The sequence below is a fragment of the Rhinopithecus bieti genome, unplaced genomic scaffold, assembly GCF_001698545.2.
Source record: "Rhinopithecus bieti isolate Rb0 unplaced genomic scaffold, ASM169854v2 scaffold_22010, whole genome shotgun sequence".
NCBI classification, from domain to species: Eukaryota; Metazoa; Chordata; class Mammalia; order Primates; family Cercopithecidae; genus Rhinopithecus; species Rhinopithecus bieti.
In genome coordinates this window covers 66,730-78,628 of record NW_016810352.1, presented here as the reverse complement: position 1 = coordinate 78,628, position 11,899 = coordinate 66,730, and the positions used below count along the sequence as shown (strand labels likewise).

Below are 11,899 nucleotides of genomic sequence, written 5' to 3'. Positions count from 1 at the left end.
CTGTAGTCTGTAGTTGTTTTGTCTTTTTTAAAATTTTATTTATTATTTTTTATTATTTTTTTTTTTCAGAGTCTTACTCTGTTGCCAGGCTGGAGTGCAGTGGTGCCATCTCGGCTCACTGCATCCTCTGCCTCCCAGGCTGAAGTGATTCTCTTGCCTCAGCCTCCCAAGTAGCTGGGACTACAAGCACGTGCCACCACATCCAGCTAATTTTTGTATTTTTAATAGAGATAGGGTTTCACCACGTTGGCCAGGATGGTCGCAATCTCTTGACCTCGTGATCCACCCACCTCAGCCTCCCAAAGTGCTCAGATTACAGGCGTGAGCCACCATGCCCGGTGTTTTTGTCTTTTTTTTTTTTTCTAAATAACTTTTATGTTCAGAAGTACACGTGCGAGTTTGTTATATAGGTAAATTCAGTGTTACAGGGTCTTAGGAGTACACATTATTACATCACCAGGTAGTAAGCAGGGTACCCTGATATGATTTGACTGTGTCCCCAGTCAAAATCTCATCTTGAATTATAATTCCCATAATCCCCAAAAGGGCAGGACCAAGTAGAGGTAATTGGGTTTAGAGAGCAGTTTCTTCCATGCTGTTCTTTTGAATAATGAGTGAATCTTATGAGATCTGATGGCTTTATAAGCATCTAGTATTTCCCCTGCTTGCACTCACTCTGTCCTGCTGCCTTGTAAAGAATGTTCCTGCTTCTGCTTTGCCTTCTGCCATGGTTGTTAGTTTCCTGAGGCCTTCCCAGCAATGCAGAATTGTGAGCCAATTGAAGCTCTTTTCTTTATAAGTTACCTAGTCTCTGGTCTCTTTGCTTTTCTTTTCTTTTCCTTTTCCTTTTCTTTCTTTTCTTTTCTTTTCTTTTCTTTTCTTTTCTTTTCTTTTCTTTTCTTTTCTTTTTTCTTTTCTTTTCTTTTCCTTTTTTTTAATAACCTAGCCCAACTGGCTTGTTTTATTGGAGAAGGGCACTCGGAATAAACAACATGAGACAGCTAGGACCCGAGGCTGGGAAGAATCTCCTCTCCTCCCTATACATGCCCACTGCCCCAAATAAAAAATAATCAACTATGGGAGAGCAGCCGAGACAGCCACTGAGGGCAGGGGAAGGAGACACGAAACTCGAGGGCAATGGTGAAGACACCACGCATGTGCTGGGAGGGCTCAGAGGCAGCAGCGGCACGAACAGCCCAGGTACAAGTCTCTGTGTCTTCCCTGGGCTTATGTATAAATACAGAGAGATGAGGCCTTCTCTCCTGCTCTCCCTTCCCCTCCGTGCTGCTTGCTGCGGTCCCCGCTCCTCTTTCCACAAGAGGGCGAAGGGAAGCGAGGATGAACAAGTCATCACCGAATTGCAATCAGATCCACATCCATCAGCTTCTGGATCTACTGTGGGATTACAAGATTCTTTAAGTGTTGGCTGAGTGCCTGGGGGTCCTTCTGCATCTGTTCCAGGATAAGGCGCATGGCTATGTCACTCATGATCTGCTGCACCTTGGGGTCGGCCAAGGCTCCTCGCTTCACATCTTCGGGGCTGTGGTGCCGGTTGTACTGCACCATCATACAATGCTGATAGCCGTCTGCCGCCTCCTTACAGCTGGAGCCCAGGTCTAGCGCCTTCCGGTACACATCCATCGCTTTGGTGTAGTCCTTCATCGCTTCCAGGGCAGCGGCTTTCCTTGTATAACCCTTGATGAAGGTTGGCTCCAGCTGGATACATTCCTCACAGTCCTTGAGTGCCAGCTGGAACTCCAGGAGTTTGGCGGAACTCCAGGCAGCTCGATTGCTGTATAATCTGGCATCTTTCGGGTTCCTTTTGATGGCTTCTGTATAACGCGTCACATCCTGGGGGTAGTCCCCTTTCTGCTTTTGTTCTTCTCCTCCAAAGCCTGGTCCGGGTTTATGCAGGCCAGCTGTTCTTGCTCCTTCAGGATTTTCTCTGCCTGCTGGTGTTTCTTGAGCACATCTGGAGTTTGGTGCTCTGCAAGAGACTTGTTATGGAAATGGATGGCATCCTTGTACCTTTCTTCTTTGAAGTAGGAATTGCCAATTCGAGTATACGCTTTGGCAATCCGTAGATAGTTTTCTCTGTTTTCTCTCCCATTTAAATGGACTTCCCACAAGGCTTCCCGCACTTACTGTAGTCACCCTTTTCAAAGTATACTGCTGCTTAATTGGTAATGTAAGTCATGTTGCTGGGGTCCAGCTCCTTGGCTTTGTCCTAATGCTTCAAGGCTGAGTCAGTATTTCTTCTAGTAGGCATTGTTCCTCAGCTCTTTTTCTTTCAGTGTCTGCTTCTTCTTCTATGGAAGATCTTCTTCCTTTAGCTCTGGCTTGGTCTCCTTTTTGGGAGGGGGTGGTGGTGGAGGTGTTGCAACCTGTTCCTCCTTATCCATACTGCCCAGATCAACCTCAAGGAGGACACTGAGAGTGGTCATGATCCGGGGATCTTGTAGTTTGCTGCCCAGATCAGAAGGCTTGTTTCGTAGCTGCTCTATCAGCTCCTGATAGGTAGTATCACTGAGCAGTGTTCTTGTCCTGGGATCACTCTCCAACTTCTGATACAGATTGGGCATGTTGAAAGTATTCATGAATTTTCTCTCTGCCAACTTGGCCTCCATATTCTGTAAACCCTCTTTCAGTTGAGGGTTATTTGCCTCTGTTTTAAGTGCTCCTTGTAGGTTCACTTGGCTTCTTCAAATCGGTTTAAGAACTCTAGAGCTGCTGCTTTTTGTGAATAGCCCTTGCCCCAGTCAGGCTTTTAGGTCGATGGTCTTACAGCCATCCTTGTAAGCCTTCTGGTAGTGTCCTTTCTTGGCATAAGGGGAAGAACAGTTGCTGTAGAGCACGTGGTTGTGGGGATCCAGCTTAATGGCTTCCGAGTAGCACTGTAAGGCATCATCTATGTTGCCGTGCTCAGGGCCTTGTTGCCCTTCTCTTTCAGCTCATTGACTTGCTTTATAGCACAGTGCGGTCCGGAATCCCGTTGAACCGAATCTGTCCACTGCGCGTTCCCAACCCAGTCTCTGGTATTTCTTCATAGCAGTGTGAGAAGGAACTAATACAGTAAATTGGTTCTGAAGTAGTGAGGTGCTGCTATAAGGATACCCGAGAATGTGGAAGCAGCTTTGCAAGCAGGTAACAGGCAGAGGTTGGAACAGTTTGGAGGGCTCAGAAGAAGACAGGAAAATGTGGAAAAGTTTGGAACTTCCTAGAGACTTGGAGGGCTCTGAAGACAGGAAGATGTGGGAAAATTTGGAACTTCCCAGAGATTTGTTGAATGGCTTTGACCAAAATGCTGATAGTGGTATGGACAATTAAGTCCAGGCTGAGTTGGTCTCAGATGGAGATGAGGAACTTACGGGAAACTGGAGTAAAGGTCACTGTTGCTATGCTTTAGCAAAGACACTGGTGGCATTTTGCCCCTGCCCTAGAAATCTGTGGAAATTTTAACTTGAAAGAGATGATTTAGGGTATTGGTGAAAGAAATGTCTAAGTGGTAAAGCATTCAAGAGGAGAAGAACATATAAAAAGCATTCAAGAGGAGAAGAACATGTAAGTTTGAAAATTTTGCAGCCTGACGATGCAACAGAAAAGAAAAACCCACGCAGATCACGAGGTCAGGAGATAAAGACCATCCTAGCCAAAATGGTGAAATGCTGTCTTTACTAAAAATACAAACATTAGCCGGGCATGGTGGTTTGTGCCTGTAGTCCCAGCTACTCGGGAGGCTGAGGCGGGAGAATGGCTTGAACCTGGGAGTTGGAGGCTGCAGTGAGCCAAGATCATGCTACTGCACTCCAGTCTGGGTGACAGAGCAAGACTCTGTCTTAATAATAATAATAATGATAATAATAATTTAATAATAAAAAATTCCTGGAAATAGGTAAACTGGGAAGAAATAGAAACTCTGAACAGACCAATAACAAGCAGTGAGAATGAAATTGTAATTTAAAAAAATTGCCAAAAAAAAAAATTCAGGACCAGATGCATTCCCAGCTGCAGTCTATCAGACATTCAAATAAAGATTGGTACCAATAGTACTGAAACCATTTCAAAAGATACAGATTTAGGGAGTTCTCTCCAAATCATTCTATGAAGCCAGTATCACTCTAATACTCAAACCAGGAAAGACATAACAAAGAAAGAAAACTATAGACCAATATCTCCGATGAACATCGATGCAGAAATCCTCAATAAAATACTAGCTAACTGATTGCAACAGCATATCCAAAATATATTCCACCATAATCAAGTGGGTTTTATACTAGGCATGCAAGAATGGTTTAAAATACAAAAGTCAATAAATGTGATAAACCACATAAACATAATTAAAACAAATATCATATAATCATCTCAATATATGCAGAAAATGCATCTGACAAAATCCAGCATTGCTTTATGATTAAAACCCTCAGCAACATCGGCATTGAAGGGACATACCTTAAAGTAATACAAGCCAACTATGATAAACCCACAGCCAAACTATGATAAACCCACAGCCAAACTATGATAAACCCACAGCCAAACTATGATAAACCCACAGCCAACATTATACTGAATGGGGAAAAGTTGAAAGCTTTCGCTGTGAGAACTGGAACAAGACAAGGATGCCCACTTCCACCACTTACATTTAGCATAGTACTGGGAGTCCTAGCGAGAGCAATCAGACCAAAGAAAGAAATAAAGGGCATCCAAATTGGTAAAAAGATAAACCGTCGCTGTTTGCTGATGATATGATCATATACTTGAAAACCCTAAAGACTTATCTAAAAGCTTCTAGGCATGATAAATGAATTCAGTAAAGTTTCAGGATACAAAATCAATGTACACAAATTAGTAGCACTGCTATACACCAATAGCAACCAAGCCGAGAATCAAATCAAGAACTAACTGCCTTTTACAATAGCTGCAAAAAATATATGAAATACTTAGGAATACACCTAAGCAAGGAGGAAAAGATTTCTGCAAATAAAATTGCAAAATATTGCTGAAAGAAATCATAGATGACACAAACAAATGCAAACACATCCCATGCTCATGAAAGGGTAGAATCAACATTGTGAAAATAACCATACTGCCAAAAGCAATCTACAAATTTAATGCAATTTCCATCAAAATACCATCATCATTCTTCACAGAACTGGAAAAAAATCCTAAAATACATATGGAACCAAGAAAAGAGCCTGCATAGCCAAAGCAAGGCTAAGCACAAAGAATAAATCTGGAGGCATCACACTACCTGACTTCAAACTGTACTAGAAGGCTATAGGCACCAAAACAACATGGTATTGGTATAAAAATAGGCACATAGACCAACGGAACAGAACAGATAATCCAGAAATAAAGCCAAATACTTACAGCCAACTGATCTTTGACTAAGCAAACCAAAGCATAAAATGGGAAAAGGACTACTCTATTCAACAAATGATGCTGTGATAATTGGCAAGCCACATGTAGGACAATGAAACTGCAGGGTCATCTCTCACCTTATACAAAAACCAACTCAAGATGTATTAAAGACTCAAATCTGGGACCTGAAACCATCTAAATTCTAGAATATAACATCAAAAAAACTCTTCTAGACATTCATTTAGGCAGAGAGTTCATGACCGAGAACCCAAAAGCAAATGCAACCAAAACACAAATAAGTAGATAAGATCTTATTAAATTAAAAAGCTCTTCACAGCAAAAGAAATACTCAACAGAGTAAACAGACAACCCACAGAGTGGAAATAATTATTCACAAAGTATGCATCTGACAAAGGACTAATATCCAGAATCTACAAGGAAGTCAAATGAGCAAGAAAAAATAATAATCGCATCAAAGTGGGCTGAGGACATGAATAGATAATTCTCAAAAGAGGATATACAAATGGCCAACAAAGATATGAAAAAATGCTTAACATTACTAATGATCAGGAACATGCAAATTGGAACCACACACAGAGAGAGAGAGAGAGAGAGAGAGAGAGAGAGAGAGAGAGAGAGAGAGAAAGAGAGAAAGAGAGTGAGAGAGAGCCGGGAAAACTGCCTTATAAACCATCAGATCTCATGAGAACTTAATTGCTATCATGAGAACAGCATTGGGGAAACTGCCCTTATGATCCAATCAATCCCCTTCCTCGACACTTGGGGATTACAGGTTCCTTGCTCAACATCTGGGGATTACAATTTGAAATGAGATTTGGGTGGGGACACAGACCCAAGACATATCAAGGGGCGTGAGGGATAAAAGGCTACACATTGGGTATACTGCTTGGGTGATGGGTACACCAAAGTCTCAGAAATCACCACTAAAGAATTATCTATGTAACCAAACCCCACCTATTCTCCAAAAATGATAGAAATAATAATTTTTAAAAATTAAATAGGCCAGGTATGGTGGCTCATGCCTGTAACCCCAGAACTTTGGGAGGCTGAGGTGGGAGGATCACCTGAAGTCAGGATTTTGAGACTAGCCTGGCCAACATGGTGAAACCCTGTGTCTACCAGGAATACAAAAATTAGCTGGGCATGGTGCTGGGCACCTGTAATCCCAGCTACTTGGGAGGCTGAGGCAGGAGAATCACTTGAACCCAGGAGGCGGAGGTTGCAGTGAACTGAGATTGCGCTATTGCACTCCAGCTTGGGTGACGAGAGTGAAACTGTGTCTTAAATAATAATAATAACAATAAATAATTGAATAAACTTGTGATTGCATTATGAAGTTCTTGTAGTGAGTTTTTCAGCTCTATCAGATCAGTTTGGCTCATTCGTAAAATTGCTATTTCATCTTTCAGCTCCCGTATCATTTTACTGGATTCCTCAGAATCCTTGTATTGGGTTTCGACTTTCTCCTAACTCTCGATGATCTTTTTTCCTATGCAGATTCTAAGTTCTATGTCTTTTATTTCAGCCATTTCAGCCTGGTGAAGAACTACTGTTGGGGACCAGTGTGGTCATTTGGAGGTAAGAAGACACTCTGGATTTTTGAGTTGCCAGAAGTCTTGTGCTGGATCATTGTCACCCATGTGGGTGATGTTCCTTTATTCTTTGAAGGTGCTCTCCTTTGGATGGTGTTTTTTGGTTTTATCTTCTTTGCTGCCCTTGAGAGTTTGATTGTGGTATAAAGTGGACTCAGTCAACTGACTTTATTGTTTTGAAGATTTCAGGGGCCCAAGGTGCAGATCAGCAGTCCTGGCCTGCATGCTATAACCCTGGGCAGGTTACAGCTGGGCCCCTGGCTTTGTTCTCTGGTCCCTCAAGATTAGGAACCTGCTGTGCTGGAAGGGCCTCAGTGGTGTTCCTGGTCCACTGGCAACAACACTCTGATGGGGTAACAGCAGAGAGTTCCATCCTTGCTTGTGCATGTCAGCAGAAGTCGTGTTGGCTGTTTTTTAAGAAATGAAAAAATTAGGAGAAATTTGTTTAAAAATACAACCTTCATGTAATCTTGAAAATTAAAATTAAAATTAACAAAAAGTATTGACAATTCCCAAAGTTTTAAAATAAGCAAAACTCCTTTAGGAATTTTACCATACATTTTATCACAATGTTTCTTAAAGCTAAAGCATTAGTGTCTCCCATATGCAATATTTTAACTTTGACTTTTTAAAGAGAAACAATTTTTTAAAAAGCCATAAAGACATCATATGAACTGAGCTCTTGCAAATGTGGATTGTTGAAGAAGATACTTATTTTAAACTCATAAGGGATATAAATAAATATAAAACTTTAGTACCCAGGACATGCAAACCAGAATGATGATAAACATAGGTTCCATATTAAACATCATGTTTCCAGTTCTTTCAGGAACAATATATTTATCTAGTTTCTAAATTGAGACAAAGGAAGTAAAAAGGAGAGGTGAATTACCAAAAAAGCATGTTATCAGTGTTCTCCTTCAGATTGTTTTTGAAAGCTTTTAAACAGTGGGTGTGTAAGTTAAAGCTGCTTTTAGCACTTCCTCAACAGATCACCTTAGATTTTGCTAAACTTGGCACCATTATGGGGTCATATTTTCACACGGATGCACTCTTCCTGAACAGAATGTATTTGACAGAAACAAGTTTTCTTTCACGCCAGGCATTTGTATGTTTGCTTTTTATAACAAACAGTGAGACAAAGCTCACCATTTTGGACTCTCTCCCAATATTTCCAATTTAGCTATGAAAACAAGATTTTTATTTCATGGTTTGGAGAAGTGCACTTTAAAAGTTAACTCTTTGAGAGAACACAGGATTTTTTCCTCAAAATTCATTTTATATTCTTTGATTTGAATTTTGTTTGTATTTCTTTGGACATCACAAAGTCTATCCTCTCATCACTTGAGTTGGTAAGGGAGATATTTTCATAAGTAGCCTTTTTTCTTTCTAACCTTACATGATTTAGCATTTTACTTTAGTTCTTTTTTTAATATGTATTTTTGTTTGAGATGCTAAATCTGGTCTTCATAATCAGATTTGGGAGCAGCTTTTATTTTGTTGTTAGGTTTTTGGCAGAGTCTAGAAGGTCCCAAGCTGCCAAAGTTTTGTCTGAAAGCCTTTCGAGTTCAGCAGTTTTCATTCTCTATCCTGTCATAATGAATAGCGTCTGCCACCCCCCCAAAAAAGGCCAAGTTATTATAACAGGTTAGAATCTTAATAGCATTAGGAAAAAATCTTGCAAGGTTATAACTAGAATATGTATTCAAATGAACCATAAGTCTAATTCCAGTAGTTGCAAGGACAGCATGTCATGCAGCCTGTATTCCCAGTCTTCAACAGAAGTCAAAGCATCCAGTGAATTCTGACACTGAAAGAATTTCTGTTGAATTCTTCATTGTGAAGCAGGTTATAAGAAGGAGGTTTGCTGGGCATGGTGGCTCACACCTGTAATCCCAGCACTTTGGGAGGCCGAGGTGGGTGGATTGTTAGAGTCCAGGAGTTCAAGACCAGTCTAGGCAACATGGCAAAACGCCGTCTCTACAAAACATACAAAACTAGCCAGGCACCGTGGTATACACCTGTAGCCCCAGGCGCCTGGGAAGCTGAGGTGGGAGGATCAATTGAGCTCAGCAGTTTAAGACTGTAGTGAGCCATGATCAGGCCACCACACTCCAACCTGGGTGACAGAGTGAGACCCTGTCTCAAAAAAATAAATAAATAAAAAATAAAAAAGCCTGGCAAGAAGACCTATTTTTAAATAGATAGATTTCCTTTAGGAAGAGAAAGAAATATGATTTTTTTCTACTTATTTTACTTGTAAAAGAAAATGGGTATATTATAATGTGACTGTATTTGATATTTTCACTGAATGTAATTATCGTCATCATCATCACCATGGTCTTTTTAAGCATAAATGACTTATTTGGAAGATAATGTTAGTATATTTTACATGTCATCTTAATCCTTTATTGTCATGCTTTCCTTTTAAAATTTGCTTTCTTTAGCCTCTGAACTATTCAAATATGCTATTATCATTCTTTTCAGTTCATAGGCCTATATTACTTACTGTTCAAAAATAATATAACACTAGAACAGCTATTTGTGCTGAAGTATATTTCACCATTTTTAATGGGAGAAAAGATTATCAACTTTCTTATAGACAGGGAACTGATATACAGAGGTATTAGTTCATTCCATAGCACATAGGAGTGCTACTTGTACACAAAATTAAATATTAGGAAATGTTAATGCATGTACTGTTCTGTGTAACTTCAGACTTCATCACTAAACTTATGAAAGAATATCTTGAACAGTCATTCAAGCTAGATACAAATCAGTTGGTGAAAACAAGAGAATAAATGATATATTAGAGATTTGCAAAAGCACCATAATAATTTACATTACTGGAATATGAGTAGAAATATATTTTTAGTCTCTTATTCTCAAAGTTTGATATGCTAATTATAAAGCAAGGATAACACTTCATGAACTGGGGCTTCTTAGTGTTCACAAATGTGTGTGTGTGTGTGTGTAGCTTTCAATTTTTAATTTGAATACAAAACTGAACTTTGCTGCATATGTATAAAAACTCTACATTTTTTAGGTCATTCAACCTGAGGAAAGAAGTCATATCAACAGAAGAGCAAAAAAACTAAATTTTTCTGACCCTTCTTGTATCAATACTACAGGACCTCTCTATTTAATTCAAGAAGTTCAGAAAGAAAGGAAAGAGATGGTGTATCTTAAATAGAAATGCCTTTTATTTCTATTTTTGTCTAGCTAACTCCTATTCACGTATCAATGCCTAGCTCAAGACATAGTTTCTTCGGAAAGCCTTTCTTAACCCACATTCTATTTAGATAGCCCATCTCTACACATTCACAAAACCCTATGCCTGTTTCCTGCTTTTCACAGTACTGATTATGGAATTATAACTGTTGGGTTACTCATTAGCTGTCCTATGATCTTTCTATCATTTTGCTCCTCTATTTCCTCCTCTCTTCCTTTTTTCTCACTCCCAATCTCACACCCGTACACAAGACCATGAGTTCCTCATGAACAAAGACTATGCTTTATTGGGCTTTGAATTTCTAGCACTTAGCACAATGTCTGGTACATAGTAATGACCAACCAATATTTATTGAATTAACACATATGAGTGAATGAATGCTTAGGAACTAGTCATATCAGCTATGACCATTTTTTGTCTTTTCCTCTAGATTGATAGCATAATATACTCTGTTGCAGCTAATGATAACTGTGTTAGTTTGATAGGCTGCATAACAAAGTACAACAGACTGGTTGTTTTTTTTTTTTTTTTTTTTTTTTTTTTTTTTTGAGGCAGAGTCTCACTCTGTCCCCGGGGCTGGAGTGCAGTGGCCGGATCTCAGCTCACTGCAAGCTCCGCCTCCCGGGTTCACGCCATTCTCCTGCCTCAGCCTCCCGAGTAGCTGGGACTACAGGCGCCCGCCACTTCGCCCGGCTAGTTTTTTTGTATTTTCAGTAGAGACGGGGTTTCACCGTGTTAGCCAGGATGGTCTCGATCTCCTGACCTCGTGATCCGCCCGTCTCGGCCTCCCAAAGTGCTGGGATTACAGGCTTGAGCCACCGCGCCCGGCGACTGGTTGTTTTTAAAAAATAAATAGAAATTTATTTTCTCACTGCTCTGGAAACTAGAAATCTGAGATGAAGGTGTTGGCAGTGTTGGTTCCTTCTGAAGCCTGTGTAGAAAGAATCTGTTTCAGAACTCTTTCCTTGTTTTGTAGAAGTCTGTCTTCTCCCTGTGTCATCATCTTCCCTTTGGACATGTCTATATCCAAATTTCCTCTTCTTGCAGTGACATCAGCTATATTGGATTGGGGCCCACCCTAGTGAACCCAATTTTACTTGATTTCCTCTTTAAAGAGTCTATCTTCAAATACAGTCACATTCTGAGATACAAAGAGTTAGGAGTTTGACATATAAATTTGGGAGAAGACATAATCCAGCTCATAACTCCTAAGGGTGCTGCTCTTAGTAATAAACATATTAGTAAGCAACCATTTTTGAGCACATATTTTATGCTCAAAAACAGTGTTAGAAACAGTGTTAGCTTTGTGTCAGAAACACTGTTAAGTATTTTACTTGCGCATCTCTGACACGTAAGGTTGTCCTGATGTCTGCCGCAGGCTCCTGCACTTATGAACCCATCGAAGCGCCAATATTTTGTCATCCATCCTGTGGCTCAGTAGTTAATTGCAATGGAGAAAATTTCTCTTTACTTCCACTGGTGTAGCACCTTACTAAGTGGGGTGCTAAGTAGTGCTACCTTTTTTTTTTTCACATGGGATCTCAGTCTGTCGCCCAGGCTGGAGTGCAGTGGTGAGATTTCAGCTCAGTGCAACCTCCGTCTCCCAGGTTCAAGTGATTCTTCTGCCTCAGCATCCCGAATAACTGGGATTACAGGTGCCCGCCATCACCCTGGCTTATTTTTCAGTAGTTTTAGT

The 11,899-nt window shown here is 40.3% G+C and overlaps 1 pseudogene; it reads right to left on the bottom strand.

Moving 5' to 3' along the window:
- Positions 1-1,350: 1,350 nt before the first annotated feature.
- LOC108541974 (stress-induced-phosphoprotein 1 pseudogene) lies at positions 1,351-11,629 on the bottom strand (annotated as a pseudogene).
- Positions 11,630-11,899: the final 270 nt, after the last annotated feature.